Source organism: Chiloscyllium punctatum, chromosome 8 (genome assembly GCF_047496795.1).
Source record: "Chiloscyllium punctatum isolate Juve2018m chromosome 8, sChiPun1.3, whole genome shotgun sequence".
NCBI lineage: Eukaryota > Metazoa > Chordata > Chondrichthyes > Orectolobiformes > Hemiscylliidae > Chiloscyllium > Chiloscyllium punctatum.
Genome location: NC_092746.1, coordinates 82,414,901 through 82,436,389, shown reverse-complemented (window position 1 = coordinate 82,436,389; position 21,489 = coordinate 82,414,901). Strand labels below are relative to the sequence as shown.

Below are 21,489 nucleotides of genomic sequence, written 5' to 3'. Positions count from 1 at the left end.
ATAAGGAAGGAGCAAGAAGAAGGAGTAACAATATTGATGAAGTAATCAATTATAGCAGTAAGGAGGGATGACATTTTAGAAAGATCATCAAACCAGACCATAGGGGTAGAAGTGAAAACAAAACACAGGAGAAAAGATGTCGGTGGGTTTGTTCTGTAGGCCACTAAACAGGGAGAGATAGAGGATCAAATAAATAATCAAACTTCGAGGAAGTGTAAGAATATTAAGGCAGGAGTAATAATGGATTTTAACGACCTAAATATTAACCAGGATAGGATAATATAAAGAAATGTGGATGCTGGAGATCTGAAACAAAACAGAAATTTAGCAGTCTGGGAGCATCTGTGGGAAAAAAGCAGAGTTTAATTTTCGAATCCAGGAACTCTTCAACAGAACATTAACTAGGATAGCTTTTAATGTGCAGGGTAGGGAGGGAACAAAAGTCTTAAATTGTAACCAGGAGAACTTTTTTAGCCAGTACATAAAATGCCCAAACATTGAAGGGACAGCTCTGGATCTAACATTTGGAAATGAGCCCAGGCAGGTGGCCAGCATATGTTTCAGGGAGTATTTTGGAGATAATGACTATAATTCAGTTAGATTTAGGAGCATTATCAAAAAGGATAAGGAGGGGCTGGAAATAAAAGTTCTAAACTGGGAAAGGGCTAATTTTAAGATTAAGATATGGTTTGGCCCAAGTGAACTGGGAATAGCTACTTGCAGATAAAATCTGTCAGAGCAAGAGGAGGGATTCAGGGAGGAAATGGTACGAGTACAGACCAAATGTGTTCCTGTAAAGAGAAAATGTGGGACTGAGATGGAGAACCATAGATGTGAAGGGACATGAAGGTTCAGATTAAGAAAAAAGGTAATACTTATGCCAGATACTGAGGGGTCAATATGCTGAATACCGACAGGAGGATAAAATGTGCAAAAAAGGAAACCAGGAAAGCTAAGAGAGTGCACAAGAGAGCATATATAAGTAGATTAAAGGAAAACCTGAAGTACTTTAAAAGTATATAAAGAGCTAGAAATTAAATAGGGAAAGTACAGAGCCCATTAGGCCCCATTAGGCTCCTTATTGTAGGGTAAAAACAGTGAGGTAAAAACAATGACTGCAGATGCTGAAAACCAAATACTGGATTAGTGGTGCTGGAAGAGCACAGCAGTTCAGGCAGCATCCAACGAGCAGTGAAATCGACGTTTCGGGCAAAAGCCCTTCATCAGGAATAAAGGCAGTGAGCCTGAAGCGTGGAGAGATAAGCTAGAGGAGGGTGGGGGTGGGGAGAGAGTAGCATAGAGTACAATGGGTGAGTGGGGGAGGAGATGAAGGTGATAGGTCAAGGAGGAGAGGGTGGAGTGGATAGGTGGAAAAGAAGATAGGCAGTTCGGACAAGTCAAGGAGACAGTAACTGAGCTGGAAGTTTGAAACTAGGATGAGGTGGGGGAAAGGGAAATGAGGAAGCTGTTGAAGTCCACATTGATGCCCTGGGGTTGAAGTGTTCCGAGGCGGAAGATGAGGCGTTCTTCCTCCAGGCGTCTGGTGGTGAGGGAGCAGCGGTGAAGGAGGCCCAGGACCTCCATGTCCTCGGCAGAGTGGGAGGGGGAGTTGAAATGTTGGGCCATGGGGCGGTTTGGTTGATTGGTGCGGGTGTCTCGGAGATGTTCCCTAAAGCGCTCTGCTAGGAGGCGCCCAGTCTCCCCAATGTAGAGGAGACCACATCGGGAGCAATGGATACAATAAATGATATTGGTGGATGTGCAGGTGAAACTTTGATGGATGTGGAAGGCTCCTTTAGGGCCTTGGATAGAGGTGAGGGAGGAGGTGTGGGCACAGGTTTTACAGTTCCTGCGGTGGCAGGGGAAAGTGCCAGAATGGGAGGGTGGGTCGTAGGGGGGTGTGGACCTGACCAGGTAGTCACGGAGGGAACGGTCTTTGCGGAAAGCGGAAAGGGGTGGGGAGGGAAATATATCCCTGGTGGTGGGGTCTTTTTGGAGGTGGCGGAAATGTCGGGATTGACCCAGAAGAAGTGAGCACAGCCCTGATGAATATGTGGTATTGATCTTCACAATGGAAAAGCACAATGCAGGTAGATACATCTGGGTGGAGGGCGGTGAAGTGTTAGAGAAGAAATTAGTGGAGCGAGAGAGATAGAGAGAGAGGAGATATCGAATTCCATGAGCAGCAATTACTGCATTGTTTTGGAACTTTGGAGAGAAAAAAAGTCAAAACCACAGCACTTTTAAAAGGGAGAGGAACAGACAAAGGAAGCACATGGTGAGGTCAGTGCAGGAGAGAGAGAGAGAGAGAGCGAGAGAGAAAGAAACCTACACTAACTGACACAGCAGTGAACCTGCACAGTTACTGCGTTTGCTGTATCGTTGGACATCAGAGTGCACCTGGGAAAATTAACAAACAGTGAAATTCACAACTAATCTTGGAGGAACCTGTTTGGGAAAGGCCACAGCACTAAGACAGTTAAGTGAATATTTTAAGTGAGGCCTTAGAGTAAGTCTGATGTCATGAGTAGAGTGGGTTCTTTCTTGACTATATGTTATATTGAGGTATTTCGCTTGATTAAACTTAAAAATATAAGCCATAAGTATTAAGTTAGCCTGGAGCAGTGTTTTGTAGAAGAATAAGAAAGTGCTATTTTCTGGGTCTGTAGACTGAAAGAAGTAAAAATGGCCCTTGGTAGAGAGATATGCTCTTCTTGTCAGATGTGGGAGTTTAGGGAGAGTTGACATGTTACTGAGGATTATATCTGCAATAAATGCCATTGGTTGCGAATTCTATCAGATTGAATGGATCAGTTGGAGAGACAGTTAGAGACAATGAGGAATTTACAAGAACAAGGGGATGTGATGGATGGCAGTTTTTGGAAGGGAGAAAAGTTGTAGATACAGTCACATAGATGTGTTAACTTCAGGAAAGGTAAGAGAGGTAGGCAGGTAGTACAGGAGTCTTCTGTGGCTATCCCCACTTCAAACAAGTATGCTGTTTTGGAAAGTGTAGGGGGTGATGGATTCTCAGGGGAATGTAGCACGAACAGCCAAGTTTCTGGTATTGAGACTGGGTCTAACGCAATGAGGGTTATATCGGGTTCCAAGAGATCAATTGTGTTAGGGGACTGTCTAGTCTGAGGTACAGACAGGTATTTCTGTGGCCAGCAGTAAAAGATCAGAATGGTGTGTTGTTTCCCTGGTGCCAGGATCAAGGATATCACAGAGATGGTGCAGAATGTTCTCAAGGGGTAGAGGGACCAGCAGGAGGTCATTGTACACATTGTAACCAATGACATGGGAAGGGAAAAGGATGAGATTCTGAAGGGAGAATATAGAGAGTTAGGCAGGAATTTAAAAATGAGGTCTTTGAGAGTAGTAATATCTGGATTACTCCCAGTGCTGCGGGCTAGTGAGGGTAAGAACAGGAGGATAGAGCAGATGAATGCATGGCTAAGGAGCTGATGTATGGGAGAAGGATTCCCATTTTTGAATCATTGGAATCTCTTCCAAGGTTCACACCTGAATTAGAAAGGGACTAATACACTGGCAGAGAGATTTGCTAGAGTGCTCAGGAGGATTTAAACTAGTAAGGTGGGGGGTTGGGATCCAGGGAGATAATGAAGAAAGAGACATTGATGTTGGGCAAGTTGTTGGAGGCAATCCTAAGGGACAGGATGTACATGTATTTGGAAAAGCAAGGACTGATTAGGGATAGTCAACATGGCTTTGTTGACTATTATTTTCTGGGTCTGTAGATTGTGAAGGAGCAAAGATGGCCTTTGCAGTGATATGTACTTCTTGTCAGATGTGGGAGTTTAAAGAGAGTTTAAGGGTTACTGCGGATTATATCTGCCATAAATACTGTTGGATGCGAATCTTTTCAGATTGAGTGGATCAGTTGGAGAGACAGATAGAAGTGATGAGGAATTTGCAATAGCAACGGTATGTGATGGATGGCAGTTATAGGAAGTGGGGAAAGTCTCAGATACAGTCACATAGATTGGTTAACCCCAGGAAGGGTAAGAGAGGTCGGCAGCTAGAGCAGGAGTCTTTTGTGGATATACCCATTTCAACCAGGTATGCTGTTTTGGAAAATGTAGGGGGTGATGGATTCTCAGGGGAACGGAGCACAAACAGCCAAGTTTCTGGTATTGAGACTGGCTCTAATGGAACGAGGGGTACGTCGGCTTCCAAGAGATCAATTGTGTTAGGGGATTCTGTAGTCACCGAGGTACAGACAGACGTTTCTGTGGCCAGCGGAGAAAAAGCAGAATGGTGTGTTGTTTCCCTGGTGCCAGGATCAAGGATGTCTCAGAGAGGTTGCAGGATGTCTCACGGGGGCCAGCAGGAGGTCATTGTCCACATTGGAACCAACGACATTGGAAGGGAAAAAGTTGAGACTCTGAAGGGAGATTACTGAGAGTTAGGTAGAAATTTAAAAAGGAGGTCCTCATGGGTAGTAATATCTGGATTACTCCCAGTGAAGGCAGGAAGAGGAGGATAGAGGAGATGACTGCATGGCTGAGGAGCTGGTGTATGGGAGAAGGATTCACATTTTTGGATCATTGGAATCTCTTTTAGGGTAGAAGTGACCTGTACAAGAAGGACAGATTGCACCTAAATTGGAAGGGGACTAATATATTGGCAGGGACATTTTCTAGAACTGCTTGGGAGGATTTAAACTAGTAAGGTGGGGGGGGGGGGTTGGGGGGTTGGGGGGGGGGGGCGACCCAGGGAGATAGTGAGGAAAGACATTGATCTGAGACGGGTACAGCTGAGAACAGAAGTGAAGTGAATCAAACAGTCAGGGCAGGCAGGGATAAGGTACGACTATAAATTAAACTGCATTTATTTCAATCCAAGGGCCCAGATGAACTCAGGGCATGGTTAGGAACATGGGACTGGGATATCATAGCAATTATGGAAACATGGCTCAGGGATGGGCAGGATTGGCAGCAAATGCTACAGGAAGGATAGAAAGGGAGGCGAAAGAGGAAGGGGAGTAGCATTTTTGATAAGGGATAGCATTGCGGCTGTGCTGAGGGAGGATATTCCTGGAAATACATCCAGGGACGTTACTTGGGTGGACTGAGAAATAAGAAAGGGATGATCACCTTATTGGGATTGTATGATAGACCCCTAATAGTCAGAGGGAAATTGAGAAACAAACTTGTAAGGAGATCTCAGCTATCTGTAAGAATAATAGGGTAGTTATGGTAGGGGATTTTAACTTTCCAAACATCGATTGGGACTGCCATAGTGTTAAAAGTTTAGATGGAGAGGAATTTGTAAAATGTGTACAAGAAAATTTTCTGATTCAGTATGTGGATGTACCTACTAGAGAAGTTACAAAACTTGACCTACTCTTGGGAAGTAAGGCAGGGCAGGTGACTGAGGTGTCAGTGGGGGAGCACTTTGGGGTCAGCGACCATAACTCTATTCGTTTTAAAATCGTGATGGAAAAGGATAGACCAGATCTAAAAGTTGAAGTTCTAAATTGGAGAAAGGCCAATTTTGGCGGTATTAGGCAAGAACTTTCGGCAAAAGCTGATTGGAAGCAGATGTTCGCGGGTAAAGGGACGGCTGGAAAATGGGAAACCTTCAGAAATGAGATAACAAGAATCCAGAGAAAGTATATTCCTGTCAGGGTGAAAGGGAAGGCTGGTAGGTATAGGGAATGCTGGATGACTCAAGAAATTGAGAGTTTGGTTAAGAAAAAGAAGGAAGCATATGTCAGGTAGACAGGATAGATCGAGTGAATCCTTAGAAGAGTATAAAGAAAGTAGGAGTATACTGAAGAGGGAAATCAGGAGGGCAAAACAGAGACATGAGATAGCTTTGGGAAATAGAATTAAGGAGAATCCAAAGGGGTTTTACAAATACATTAAAGACAAAAGGGTAACTAGGGAGAGAATAGGGCCCCTCAAAGATCAGCAAGGCGGCCTTTGTGTGGAGCCACAGAAAATGGGAGAGATACTAAATGAATATTTGCATCAGTATTTACTGTGGAAAAGGATATGGAAGATATAGACTGTAGGGAAATAGATGGTGACATCTCGCAAAATGTCCAGATTACAAAGGAGGAAGTGCTGGATGTCTTGAAACGGTTAAAGGTGGATAAATCCCCAGGACCTGATCAGGTGTACCCGAGAACTCTGTGGGAAGCTAGAGAAGTAATTGCTGGGCCTCTTGCTGAGATATTTGTATCATCGATAGTCACAGGTGAGGTGCCGGAAGACTGGAGGTTGGCAAACGTGATGCCTCTGTTTAAGAAGGTCAGTAAAGACAAGCCAGGGAACTATAGACTGGTGAGCCTGACCTCGGTGGTGGGCAAGTTGTTGGAGGGAATCCTGAGGGACAGGATGTACATGCATTTGGAAAGGCAAGGACTGATTCGGGATAGTCAACATGGCTTTGTGCGTGGGAAATCATGTCTCACAAACTTGATTGAGTTTTTTGAAGAAGTAACAAAGAAGATTGATGAGGGCAGAGCAGTAGATGTGATCTATATGGACTTCAGTAAGGCGTTCAAAAAGGTTCCCCATGGGAGACTGATTAGCAAGGTTAGATCTCATGGAATACAAGGAGAACTAGCCATTTGGATACAGAACTGGCTCAAAGGTAGAAGACAGAGGGTGGTGCTGGAGGGTTGTTTTTCAGACTGGAGGCCTGTGACCAGTGGAGTGCCACAAGGATCGGTGCTGGGCCCTCCACTTATTGTCATTTACATAAATGATTTGGATGCGAGCAAAAGAGATACAGTTAGTAAGTTTGCAGATGACACCAAAATTGGAGGTGTAGTGGACAGCGAAGAGGGTTATCTCAGATTACAACAGGATCTGTACCAGATGGGCCAATGGGCTGAGAATTGGCAGATGGAGTTTAATTCAGATAAATGCGAGGTGCTGCATTTTGGGAAAGCAAATCTTAGCAGGACTTATACACTTAATGGTAAGGTCCTAGGGAGTGTTGCTGAACAAAGAGACCTTGGAGTGCAGGTTCACAGCTCCTTGAAAGTGGAGTCGCAGGTAGATAGGATAGTGAAGAAGGTGTTTGGTATGCTTTCCTTTATTGGTCAGAGTATTGAGTATAGGAGCTGAGAGGTCATGTTGCGGCTGTACAGGACATTGGTTAGGCCACTGTTGGAATATTGCGTGCAATTCTGGTCTCCATCCTATCGGAAAGATGTTGTGAAACTTGAAAGGGTTCAGAAAAGATTTATAAGGATGTTGCCAGGGTTGGAGGATTTGAGTTATAGGGAGAGGTTGAATAGGCTGGGCTGTTTTCCCTGGAGCGTCGGAGGCTGAGGGGTGACCTTATAGAGGTTTACAAAATTATGAGGGGCATGGATAGGATAAATAGGCAAAGTCTTTTCCCTGGGGTTGGGGAGTCCAGAACTAGAGGGCATAGGTTTAGGGTGAGAGGGGAAAGATACTAAAGAGATCTAAGGGGCAACGTTTTCAGGCAGAGGGTGGTACGTGTATGGAATGAGCTGCCAGAGGATGTGGTGGAGGTGGTACAATTGCAACATTTAAGAGGCATTTGGATGGGTATATGAATAGGAAGGGTTTGGAGGGATATGGGCCGGGTGCTGGCAGGTGGGAGTAGATTGGGTTGGGATATCTGGTTGGCATGGACGGGTTGGACCAAAGGGTCTGTTTCCATGCTGTTCATCTCTATGACTCTATGACTCTAAATGATTTGGGTGTGAGAATAAGACGTATAGTTAGTAAGTTTACAGATGACACCAAAATTGGAGGTGTAGTGGACAGCGAAGAAGGTTACTTCAGATTACAATGGGATCTTGATCAGATGGGCCAATGGGCTGAGAAGTGGCAGATGGAATTTAATTCAGATAAATGCGAAGTGCTGCATTTTGGGAAAGCAAGTCTTAGCAGGACTTAACCACTTAATGGAAAGGTTCAAGGGAGTGTTGCTGAACAAAGAGACCTTGGAGTGCAGGTTCATAGCTCCTTGAAAGTGGAGTCACAGGTAGATAGAATAGTGAAAAAAGTGTTTGGTATGCTTTCCTTTATTAGTCAGAGTATTGAGTACAGGAGTTGGGATGTCATGTTGCGGCTGTACAGGAAATTGGTTAGGCCACTGTTGGAATATTGTGTGCAGTTCTGGTCACCTTCCTATCGGAAAGATGTTGTGAAACTTGAAAGGGTTCAGAAAAGATTTATAAGGATGTTGCCAGGGTTGGAGGATTTGAGTTATAGGGAGAGGTTGAATAGGCTGGGCTGTTTTCCCTGGAGCGTCGGAGACTGTGGGGTGACCTTATAGAGGTTTATAAAATCATGAGGGGTGTGGTTAGAATAAATATACAAAGTCTCTTCCCTTGGATGGGGGAGTCCACAACTAGAGGGCATAGGTTTACATTGAGAGGAGAAAGATATAAAATAGACCTAAGGGGCAACCCTTTCACACAGAGGGTGGTATGTGTATGGAATGAGCTGCCAGAGGAAGTGGTGGAGACTAGTACAACTATAACATTTAAGACACATCTGGATGGGTCTATGAACAGGAAGGGTTTGGAGGGATATAGGCTGGGTGCTGGCAGGTCGGACTGGATTGGGTTGGGATATCTGGTCGGCATGGACGGGTTGGACCGGAGAGTCTGTTTCTGTGCTGTACATCTCTATGACTCTCTGACCCTATGTTGGCATGTTTCGCAACTGAATGACTGCTCATGTTGTCTTATTAATAACGAAGGGACAAAAGGATAGACCAGGAAATTACAAGCCAGACTTATAAACTCAGTGGTGGGGAGGTTTCTAGAAAGAAATCTAAGGGACAGAGTATTGGCTTGAAGAGGGATGCAAGAATCAGGGATAGTCAGAATGGATTTCCAGTCCTTGAGGTTTATAGCCCTTCGGTCCAACTTTCCCATGTTGCCCAGTTTTCACAATTAATCTCGTCCCATTTGCCTGCGTTTGGTCCATATCCCTCCACAACTGCTCCATTCGTGCACCTGTCCAAATATTTCTTAAATGACAAAATTGTACTTGCCTCCGCCAATACCTTTGGGAGACCATTCTAGACACTCACCACACTCTGGACCCTTTTGTATCTCTTCCCCCTCACCTTAAATCCAAGCCCTCTCGTTTTAGACTCCCCTCCCATGGGAAAAAGCTGTTGGCTATCTACCTTATTTATCCCTCTCATGATTTTAGACCTGTATAATGCCACCCCTCCATCTCCTGCACTCCAGGGAGAAAAAGTCCAGCATATCCAGCTTCTCTTTGTAACTCAAACCGTCCGGTCCAGGTAGCATCCTCGTAAATCTTTTCTGCACTCTTTCTAGTTTAATTATATCCTTTCTATAGTAGGGTGATCAGAACTGCATACATTACTCCAAATGTGGCCTCACCAGCATCTTATACAGCTGCAACAAGACATCCCAACTCTTGTACTAAGTGCGCTGTCCGACGAGGCTAGACTGCCGTAAACCTTCTTCACCACCATGTCTACCGGTGACTTCACTTTCAAGGAACTATGAACCCATACCTCTAGATCTCCTTGTTTTATTACACTTGCCAGGACTCTACCATTGACTGTGTACGTTCTGCCCTGGTTTGATCTACCAATGCAACACCTTGCACTTAACTAAATTAAGCTCCATTTGCCTCAGCCCACCGACCTAGTTGATCAAGATCTCACTGTATTCCCAGATAACCTTCTATTTTGTTAAGAGATGGTAATGTTTTACAGGTTAATTTAAGTTTTTGAGGTGGTAACTAGGAGTTTTGATGAGAGTAATATAGTTGATGTGGTCTACATGAACTTTAGTAAGGCTGTTGGTAAGGTCCTTTATGGCAGACTGGACAAGGAAATAAAAACCCATGGGATACAAGGTGGAGTACTGCCTTTGATCTAAAATTGTTGGTGAGGTATAAAGCAAGGGGTGATAATAGAGGGATATGATTGAAAACCTGTTTCCATTGTGGTTCCACAGGGCTAGGTGCAAGGGCCTATGCAATTTGTGGTGTACATTAATGATTGGACTTAAATATAGGGGGAATGACCAAGAAGTTTGCAGATGACATGGAAATTGGCAGGGTGGTAAATAGTGAGAAGGATAGTTATAAACTGTCACATTGACAGTGCTCTGGAAAATGGAATTCAATCAGAAAGTGTGAGCTAATGTACTTGGGAGGGTTAACAAAGCAAGATGCATGGTAGGATCCTGAAATATACTGGATTAGAAGACCTTGGTGTGCTTATTCACAGATCCCTGAAGGTAGCAGGGCAGGTAGATAAACTGGTTAAGAAGATATGTGGGATTTAGTTGTTTAGGATCGAATAAAAGAGCAAGCTTTGCTGGAACTGTATAAAACACTGGGTTGGTCACCACCAGAGCACTGCATGTAATTCTGGTCACCACATTACAGGAAGGCTGTGATTGTATTAGTGAGGGTGCAGAGAGACATGCCAGGATACTGCCTCTGGGCTATGAGGGAAGACTAGATAGGCTGGTTTTCCTTGGAGCAGCAAAGGCTGAGAAGGAATCGGATAGAAGTGTAGAAGATTATAACGGGTATGAATAGGATAGATAGGAGGACACATTTTCCATTCGGAGTATGTCAATATCTGGGTGATTTAAGGTAAGAGATGTTGAAGACGAAGAAGGGAGTTGAGGCGAATGTTTTTCAGCCAGAGGCTGGTGGGGGTCTAAACTCACTGACTGAAATAGAGTGGTTGAGTCAGAAACCCTCATAACATTTAAGCTGTGTTTAGATATTTACATGTTGTCTTAGCCTCCAGGACTATGGACCAAGGGTTTGAAATTGGGATTAGTGGAGGAAGATCTTTGTTGACTAACATGGACCAAATGGCCTCTTTCTGTGCTGTAAATGTTTGTGTGTCTATGAGTTTTCTTCATTCAGTCTCTGTTTCTTTTACCTATTTTCATTGAAGCTCAATAGGAATTCAGTTCCCTAATTTCTGGCAACTTGCAGTAATGGACATAGCATTGCATTGACCCTTAACATCACAAAATTCTTATTGTTTCTGGACTCTCCAGCCTTTAATTTCACTCACTGTATGTTTTATTTGTATTTTAGATTTTGTTTATTTATTTAGCAAATACATATCCCTAGAGCCATGCAATAGCCTTTTTATTTGTCTAGTTTAAGGCAATTAGTGTGTCACTTAGTGTGTAGATGAGGCATTTCCCACTTATGGGCAGCATTATTTGTTTCTCTACACAAGTGCATAAAGAAGTTTTACTGAGGTGACAGGAGTGGAGGTAGTTGTGTAAGTTCACTGGTTTCTCCTGAATCTGTTTCGCAAGATCAACTATCACTGAGATTATTCAAAATTTATCATTCAACAGATGGATTTAGGATTATAACCTGTCAAACATATTCTACTCAAAACATTTATTTATTCTCACAGATGCTCCCAGCCCTCTTGTGCATATTTTCCAGAATTCCTTTTTATTAATTACTCAGAATTCATGGTAATTTGCTTTTACTTCAGTGTGTACTTAGACCACCTTAATCACCCAGAAAACTCATTCTTGTTTATTATTAGGAGCTCTTTAACAATACCAAAAGAAGAAGGAATTGCTTTCATGTATCCTTAACAAAACATCTTCTATTCAACATTCTTGAGTAAGGTTAACTTTATAATGTCAAGTTTATGTAATGAAAAACATTTTCACAAAATTTAAACCCTAACCAACTTAATGATAGCTGTACTGCGATAATGCTCTCAGAATCTGGAATTTAGCCATAAAACAATAAAGTAATAACAATCTAAAATGCTACATATTAAATCTTTCATATATTTAGAACCTACATAACTTTTATCCTAACATTCCTGACATACAATATAGAACACTCAGAAAACAGGAAGCAGTATGGACATGATTCATAAGCTTGGTCTTTAGTGTCAGGAGTTTAAGCTAAGAAGAAGATTGGAAAGTAGTGGCAGTGGGTCAGCCAACACTTTTGTATTTTGCTGCTTTTACTTCTCATTGAGACCACTTGTTTTTATATAGCTCACTGCAGATGCTCACTACCAAACTTCATGATGGAATAATTACCAACAGTGGGAGTTACCAGAGGATGCCACTGAAACTGAGGCCTACTATTCACTTTTACATGCTGTTTTGCAATGGGCAAGGGAGGCCAAAATCTGGGAGCAGATCCATATCTTCTGGTTGGTCTTTGCTGTGATAATGGATCAGACCCTAAAACATTTATAAAATGATTTATTTTAAATTCCAAAATGCATTGTTTTTAGAAAAGAGCTCTGCAGTAGAAAAATTGTGGAATTAAGTGTCTATCAAGATCCTGTGTGAAGCTCATGAATACTACACATGTAAATGATCTGGGAACCTTCAAACAAGAGAAAACTTAAGAAGAGATAATGATAGAGTGAACTAGCTCTTGGCAGAAAACCATTTCTTGTAGGCTTTATCCTATAGGAATATACAAAGAAAATTATAAAGCCAGATTCCATTCTACTGGAGTGAACTAATGGGACTGTACACTCTTGCATTTATCACACAAAAACAGAAATTACTGGAAAAACTGAGCAGGTCTGGCAACATCTATGGAGAGAAATCAATTAATGTTTCGAGTCCAGTGACCCTTCTTCAGAATTGATTACATGATCATATGTTGCAGACTGGTGAGTTTCTCCAGCAATATCTGTTTTTGTTTCAGATTTTTAGATTCGATACGATTCCCTACAGTGTTGAAACAGGCCCCTTGGCCCAACAAGTCCACACCGACCCTCCGAAAAGTAACCCACCCAGACCCATTCCCCTAACCAATGTACCTAACACTATGGGCAATTTAGCACTGCCAACTAACCTAACCTGCACATCTTTGGACTGGGGGAGGAAACCCACACAGACGCAGGGAGAATGTGCAAACTCCACACAGACAGTCGGCCAAGGCAGGAATTGAACCCAGGTCCCTGGCGCTGTGAGGCAGCAGTGCTAACTGCTGAGCCACCGTGCTGCCCTTTACATCCACCGTCATCTATTATATTACCACAATGTACTGTTCTGGATTTGAGTGTTATTGTGCTATGAAGGCCACAGTCAATAAACTATCCCATAGTTACCTCTGTGTTTCAGATAAAGACTCTCCCTAATTCTGAGTGCTGTAAACCAGTTTGAAAAAGAATCAGGGCAAAAGAACTTCAATCAGCCTACAAAACCACAAATCTCAAAAATCATCTGCTTAGCTCCAAACATAAATGCCACTGATAACTTCCAATATAATGGCCACAATGTTTATATATCTGCAATTGATGAACAATTCTGAGACTGATGTATACATTTTTTTTAAACCTTAATCTTTTTGGACTCACCTCTTAATTCTAATCTGTGTGTATGTGTGGTGTGTTACTAATTCTCTCTGATGAATCAAATCACTCCGTTAATTCAAGGAAGTCTGGTTAAATTGGCTCCTTTTATAACACAAGTTTATTTAGATCTGAAAGAAAAGTATCCACATGTGGCACAGTGGTTTGTCTTGCTGCCTTACAAGGCCGGGAACCCAGGTTTGATTCCACCCTTGGGTAACTGTCTACGTTTAGAGTTTTCACAATCTCCCCATGTCTGTGTGGGTTTCCTCCCACAGTCCAGAGATGTATAGGTGGGTGGATTGGCCATGCTAAAATGCCCATAGTCATCCAGGGACATGCAGGCCAGGTGGATTAGCCATGGGAAATGTGTGGTTACAGGGATAAGGTAGGGGGATGGGTTTGAGCGGGATGCTTTCTGAAGGGTTGGTGTGGACTTAATGGGCCGAATGGCCTGCTTCCACACTGTAGGGATTCTATAATGGAGGGAATACTTTTCAAACTACACTTGTTGCAACCAAATGTAAGGATGGGTGAATAAAGGAGGGGAGCCAGTTCATCCCTCTCACATGGGAGATTAACAGTTTAGTGTATTCCATCTGAACTACAATGACTTGGGAAACCTTGCCTCGGGACTGGTCATAGTAATTTTAAGGTTAGAATAAAGTGATTTTGTGTAACATTTGCAATAATAATTTAAATATTACAACGCATTTTGTGCATTTGTTAAATACAGATGTTATTCCACAACTTTGTTCTGAAAGATGTGATGTCTGTTCATTTTACCAGCATGAAATTGCAATGCCTAATCAGCCTAATCCAGACCAGAAAGGACATGATAAAAGGGAACTAACTGTATATGTCCATTGTGATATCTCAGATTACAATTTAATAATTGGACCTTGATCTTCCTCTGCTACTTCTTCCTGTAGTGGGTGGAAAATTTATTGAAAACAGCAAGAGAGCAGTGGTGTGGCCTTCTGCTATCTCACCATCCTGATATTGAATGTACTTTGATTGTCCCTGCTGAAGAATGCAGCCATCATCCTCCTCTGTATAGAAGGGAAGTAGGACCCAGCAAGCTGTCCATTTTCCTACTTTCTTCAATGTATCTATATTTGGAACTGATCCAAGCCCTGTTATGAAACAGCAGTAAAGAATGTATAATGAGCCAAGGCTGAGAACAAAGACATCCATTAGTCTCTTTAAACATCTGCATCCAAGGGAAAACATTGTCTGATTGACAGCTTTTTCATCTGAGATCTATTCTGTTAGTGGCACAACATGAAGCTTTCACAGTTTCGGCTATTGATATTCTAAATATCTCAAAGATTAACACATTTATAATAGCAAAGATTTGTTGTGAACTTAATATTTTGTTTAAAAAATTAGAAATTATGAATCTATGCCTCAATGTTTCTCTAACTGATGAGGTCTGAGCCTTTTAAGGGAGACAAGATCCCATGGTGGGAATATTCCCTAATATTAGCCCTCGGTTCCTGATTTTTTTAAGCCTTGTTCTTAGCCAAGGCATAAAATCTATCTTTTTGTTTCATAGTCTTGAATTCTTCTGAATCTCCAACTTTGAGCTCCCTCCTGTTTTGTTGCCGTAGCAACAATCCCACTTCAGTGTGCCAATGGTGGTCTCTAGTCTATTGACATGGCACTGTTCTCATTGTGTATTTAATAACTTTTAATATTGTGCTGAGGTCATGGTTGGGTCAAATTCACAGATGTATGATCTGATTCAACATTCTTCAACCAATTCCTAAGATAGCTGCAGATCAGTGATGTCTTACAGCTCAGCAGAGCAGATTATCCAAACTTTGATAGTTTATTGCATTCTGCAGAGCATCTACACATTCTAAAATCACATGTACGATTGTTTGAGCATGAGGGGCTGGCTGATTCAGATAGAGTTTTCTTCCCCAAAAGATAACATCTGATTGCAGACACATTTCTGCAGCATGCCTGGACACCTGTCTAAGCAGACATCCAAATAGCAAGGAGGGTTTGAAGCCCACCATGATGAAGCCAAACAAGAATTTTGGAGATCAAGAGTTTTATGGTAAAGTGTAAACATTTTACAAAAGTTCCCAGCCTATGTGAAAGGTCTCAGTATCATAGACATCTGATGCAAGTCTTCCTAAAATTAAATGTACTCTATTGTCAATAACTGTTCAGGACTGTGGTCATGCACAGCCTTACTGCAGTGGATGAATCCACATTTAATGCAATGTCCTTCTTGGCAATAAAATGACAGCTAAATACTTTACAGCTGAAATATCTTACTTCACTTAAAGTCACTTAAAGTAAGGCCTGGTGAGATTCTGATTCTTTCTGGTGAGGCTGATTAATGTTGTACTCGGCAAGTTGCTAATCATCTGTGGTTTGTATCAAATACTTTACTGGAACGTCTTATCTTCATTCCTCAGGCTTGATGTATCTATTCAGGTAGTTGCTGTAGTTAGACTGATGACACAGGATGCTGTGTAATAATGCATTTGTTACACCAGGAGGCTGGTTCTTCAGGTTATCCACAGAAACTGATGACCAATGTATGTTAGAATTGTTTCCACAGGACATTACCTTTAGACACTATTTATATAAGTAACATGTGTATTATGATCACAAGCAGGAATGTGAGTGAAAAAGAATACTGATTGCTCCAGCCATCAACTTGTGAGTGACTTCTAGCTTCAGCCTGATTCACTGCCTGGGTTTTCTTCTGCCTCAGAATATTCACCATGAGTCTGTTCAAAGAAACACATTTTTTCACTCCCTTCTTCCATTTGTTTCTGTCCACATTGCTGGGCACACACAGAATTATAGAAAAGCACACACAGAAGGCCATTCAGTCTATTGTGCACATGTGCCAGTTCTTTGAAAGAACGTCTTTCCTTTAAAAATGAGGTAAAATTGATGCAAGTTTGAAAAGAAATCACCTGTGTACACCCTCTATCTTTTGCTTGTTAGAAAATAAATGACTCACCTTCCAAAATCTCAATTTAACAACAGATCCAGTTTGAAATGACAATGGTAAAATGCTATGGTATAGGATGCACCCTTGCCCAGAACAGTTTTCTGAGGGGGAAGCATATAACCTCAGCTCTGGTGTAAACTTTATGGCCTACATACTCTGCCCATGATTTTAGGAAAGACGGCATGTCCTTAATTCGACAGACTTCCTGAGTCTATTAAACTTTATTTCATCTGTTCCTTTGTCCTTTGGGCACTGGACACATCTTTAACTCATTAGGACAGATCTTTCGAAGCTGAGTGTGCACTTCTCCAGAGGGGAAAGTACTATGGAAACCTTTTTTTCTCCTGCCCTTATTTTAGAAGCACCTTCATTTGGGGTATCAGTGACTTGCAACATTTTGCAGATGTCTCATAAGTGTCATTGTTTGCAGCTAAACAAGTAATACACACTCCATTTAGTCAGCAGTCGTTGCACTTTAAGGATTGCCAAAGTGCACAATTTCCTGACCTGACTGCAGGCAGTGAGCTCCTGCTGACAGGCCCAATCCAAGCAGGGAGTTTCCTATTAGTAAATAATGGCAACTTGGGAAATCATGAGAGATTGACCCCCTCCGTGCTTTCACTAAGTGTGGTTTCATCCGCTGTTCTCTCTTCCCAATATTTCAACGCCGGGACATATCAAATATAATTGTACATCTCTGCAATAAATCAATACAAGGCAAACCAGGAGTGTAGAAAATTGAATTTTTTTTAAAGATTGCATATTCAGATATCCAATGAGTTGAAAGGGCTAGATTTTCCTGTGGCAGGATTACCACACTATAGAATCTGTGATCTTGTTCTGACCCTGCTTCATTTCCTGGGTCAGCTTAGTTTTAATACTGAGTACAGGCTTGCAGCATTATTTGCATCCTCAACTACAGGCTCACCTCTGTGGGGGAAGAAGAAAATCCAATACAGATGCAACAGCTTAAAATACAGGCCAGCAAGTTTGAGCGAGCCAAAGGCCTTCATATTAGTATTTTGCTCTTAAAAGGTGACATAGCTTACATTGAAAGAATAAGAACTGCCTGAGATAGTGGACCCAGAATCCACAAATCTCTCACCCATTTCAAGGGAAAAGAACTCCGTAACTCTTGGACAAACATGTGAGGAAGCAGGGAAATAGGCAGAGAGGAGTGGGTCGAATTGGCCATGATACACCTACCTTCCTGTTGCTCAATTAAAACTTCAATCTCAACATATTATAAATGTTTAAGCTTACTCTTTTTTTTCTGCATGTATTTATTTAACCTCTCTTCTTTTCTTGTCACAATGAAGTGTATCAATTAACATTGGGAACAGGAAGGACTGTTCTGAAGAAAAATCATTGGACTCAAAACATTAACTCTGTTTCTCTCTCTGCAGATGCTGCCAGACTTTTTCCAGCACTGTCTTTATTTTGAGAACTCACCAGTTTCTCCATGTTCTGATATATCCAATTTGCTGATCCAAGTATATGTTTGCTGCGAACATGGATTGCTATGAAATAATAGCCAGAAGTCTCACACAGGCAAGAAACAGTTAATGAGGAAGTGGGCAACATACCCGGTGAAACATCAATTGAAAAATGAACAAGTGGAGCTGGAATTTAAAAATGGAGATACAATTTCTCCTGGCCATTGGCTCAGGAGGCATCAGGACTCAAACATCAGAGTGATGCTCCTACTTCTACAAGAGTAGTTAACTTCATAGGACCTTTGACTTATATTCCCTCCACTGATCACTTGTTGAAGCTCCTGTCCCCAGGGAGGTATTCATTTGGTCAATGTTACAGATTCTTGGCCCTCTGTCATCACGTATTGGACATTTTTGCTCTGAAATAGCGTTGGAGCTTTCCACTGGAGTAGGAAGAACATTTGTTAGAAGACTGGTATGACTCTAATTATAATATTGCGTACTTAAAGTCAGAAAATCTAGTGAGAAATAGACACAGAATCCTTCAATATGGCTCCAGAACTCACGTGACTGTCCTTGTAGATTCACTTCATCCAAAACAGCAGACAGGCTGATGTGTTAATTCAGCATCAACCACAAATTAACCCTTGTCCAACACAACAAATCCTAATAAAAGTGTGAAAACTTGAACTCTGAGAGAGAAAAACAAAGACCTCAGAGAATTTCAGTATAATTTTCTTTGCTATTTAAATAGGTATCAAAGTAGTCCAGTGATTGTGGAGTACTTTATCCACATCTTTTAAAAGTTCATATACATGACAACGACATTATCCTCATTAATCCACTGATCTCCTCAGATTACTTAAACACTAATTGGAACTTTATGGGCTTGCAAGTTGGAGAAGAACTGTTTTTAGAATCATTGAATGGTTCCAGCACAGATCAAGGCCACTTGTTCTGTCATGTCCTTGCCAACTCTCTGCAATAATAATTCTCTTGTCCTTTCTGCATAGCCCAGCATGTTTTTCTCTTCAGATACTTAAACAACTATCTTTTGAAAACCACAATGAATCTGCCTCCATCACACTTTTAAGGTTGTGCACCCCAGATTCCAACCACTCGCTAATTGAATAAGTACTTCCTCGTGCCACTCATTTTTAATTGCCAACCACCTTAAATTAGTCCTCTGGTTCTCCATTAACCCTTCTGCCAATGGAAGCAGTAGTTTTAGTTCACCTGTCTAAACCCTTTATGATCTTGAACATTTTTATCAAATCTCAACTGTCAATAAAGAGAACACTTTTGCTTCATGAATTTAATGTCACAACTGTGTGAAAACTCATACCTGAAACTATTTTCATAAATGTTTTCTGTGCTCACTTGCTTGCTCGCTCTCAAGCCTGCAGAGCCCTGATCAAGTGGCAGTGCCCAGAATTGGACAAAATACTTTGAAGATCAAGCCAGTGTTAGTCCAGTCTTTTCAAATACTTTCTCGACATGCCCTGCCATCTTTAAAGATTTGTGCACATATGCCATCTCTTCCTGCAACTATTTTGGACTTGTATTCTTTACATTGCCTTTCCCAATTCTTCCTCCCTAAAATTGTCACCTGCACCATTCTGCATTGAAATTCATCTGCTTGGTGTTGTTACATTAACTGATCTATAGCCTTTTGAAATCTACCAATATATTCCCTGCAATTCACAATACTTCCAGGTTTGGCTCTGGTGCAAATTTTGAAGTTGTGCTCTGTATATCCAAGTCTAGCTTGTAAATACATATGACAAGAAAAGCAATCAGGTGAATCGGCCATGCTAAATTGCCCGTAATGTTAGGTGCATTAGTCATGGGGAATGGGTCTGGATGGATTACTCTTCGGAGGGACGGTGTGGACTTGTTGGGCTGAAGGGCCTGTTTCCACACTGTAAATAATCTAATCATAATCTAAAACTAGAGGGCATAGATTTAGGGTGAGAGGTGAAAGGTCTAAAAGCAACCTAAGGGGCAACTTTTTCATGTAGAGGGTGTTGTGTGTATGGAATGAGCTTCTAGAGGAGGTGGTGGAAGCTGGTGCAATTACAACATTTAAAAGGCATCTGGATGAGTATATGAATAGGAAGGGTTTAGAGGGATAGAGGCCAAATGCTGGAAAATAGGACTAGAATAATATAGAGTATCTGGCCAGCATGGACTAGTTGGACAGAAGGGTCTGTTTACATGCTATATAATTGTACGACTATGACTCTAATATAGCAGCCATTTCATGTTTGATCTGCATAACCAAAGCAAAAAGTTAACATTTTAGGCAGAACTGTCCAGGAAAAGATCAAGCAAAAAAGATTTCAGAGATTACAAAAAGTTCTGTGAAGGAGCCAAGGATATTCTGTAAATGCCATGACCACAGAGCAAGTGAGGAACTCATAATCCCACAATGAAGAGATCTGAGCATTCTAGCCCTGTCACATCCAAACATGACAAGTGATGGACAATCAGACAACTTATTGGAGCAGGAGGCTCTACAAATATCTTCAACCCTCAATGTTGAGGAAGCTCAGTAAATACAAATTCTGAAGCATTTGTAATGATGTGGAGGTTCCAGTGTTGAACTGGGGCAGGCAAAGTCAAAAATCACATGATTACAGGTCCAACAGGTTTATTTGAAACTGCAAGCTTTTGGAGCCACTGCTCCTTCCTCAGGTAGCAAGTGAAAGAGAATACATCAGACACAGAATTTATAAGTCAAAGATCAAAGGATCATTCAACTCATGAACGTATTGAACAAACCTAGATGGCTATTAAGTCTTTAACCAGTTAGAATGCAAGTGCAGGTTTCGATTGATTAATATGTAAATCCCAGAATTTCTTTCAAGTCACAGTCCCAAGATAACTTCAGGTTTTATCAGAATAAAGGTGACACCTCAGAACAGACAATGCATTTTAAGTGTGATGCTTCATGTCTGTTTGAATCTCATCCTGGAGCCAGAGTAGTTTTATTTCCAAAGTAGGAATTTATCAAATGCCACATTGAGTGACTGGTTACAGTTTGTGCACTCTTTGAACAAAACAGAAATGTACCTGCAAATACAAATCTGCAAATGTGAGTGAGAGCGTGAGAGTGAGAGTTAGACTGTGCATGTGAGCTTGAGAGAGAGTCTGCACAAGTATGAGGGTGCACATGCTTATGAGAGAATGTGAGAGACAGTGTTTGAGCAAGAGAGTGTGTGTGTGTGTCATGTGTCCATCTGTATGAGTGTATGTGTAAGAGTATATATTGTAATAGGGTCAACTGTAGTGTGACATGAACCCAAAATCCCAGTTGAGGCCATCCTCATGGGTACCATACTTGGCTATCAGTCTCTGTTCGCCAAATATGCATTTTTGTGGGTCCCAAAGTCCACCATGGAGGACAGTCACCCAAAGATTCAAGGCCAAATGTCCTTAACCACTGAAGTGTTTCCCCACTGAGATTGTTGTGTGGTGTCCATTCATCCATTGTCGTAGCACCTGCTTGGTGTCACCAATCTACCATGTCTTGGGGCATCCTTGCCTGCAGTGGATGAGATAGACAACGTTGGCCGAACCATATGAGTACCTGTCTTGCAGAGGTTGCCATGACAGGGTTGTACAGTGTTGTGGCCGATGTTGTTCTGAAAGCGGTTTGCTGTGAACAATGATCTGTTTAAGGTTTAGCAGTTAGTTCAAAGGTGAGAAGTGGAGGCGTAGTGAAGGTCTTTGCGA

General features: G+C 41.8%; 1 long non-coding RNA gene across 1 annotated transcript in view; it reads left to right on the top strand.

Moving 5' to 3' along the window:
* The window catches only part of LOC140480254 (uncharacterized), a 41,165-nt gene extending 22,127 nt beyond the window's left edge, over positions 1 to 19,038 (top strand). The window contains exon 3 of the long non-coding RNA XR_011961233.1: positions 17,722 to 19,038. This is a non-coding gene — a long non-coding RNA (uncharacterized lncRNA). The remainder of the gene's footprint in view (positions 1 to 17,721) is intronic.
* Positions 19,039 to 21,489: the final 2,451 nt, after the last annotated feature.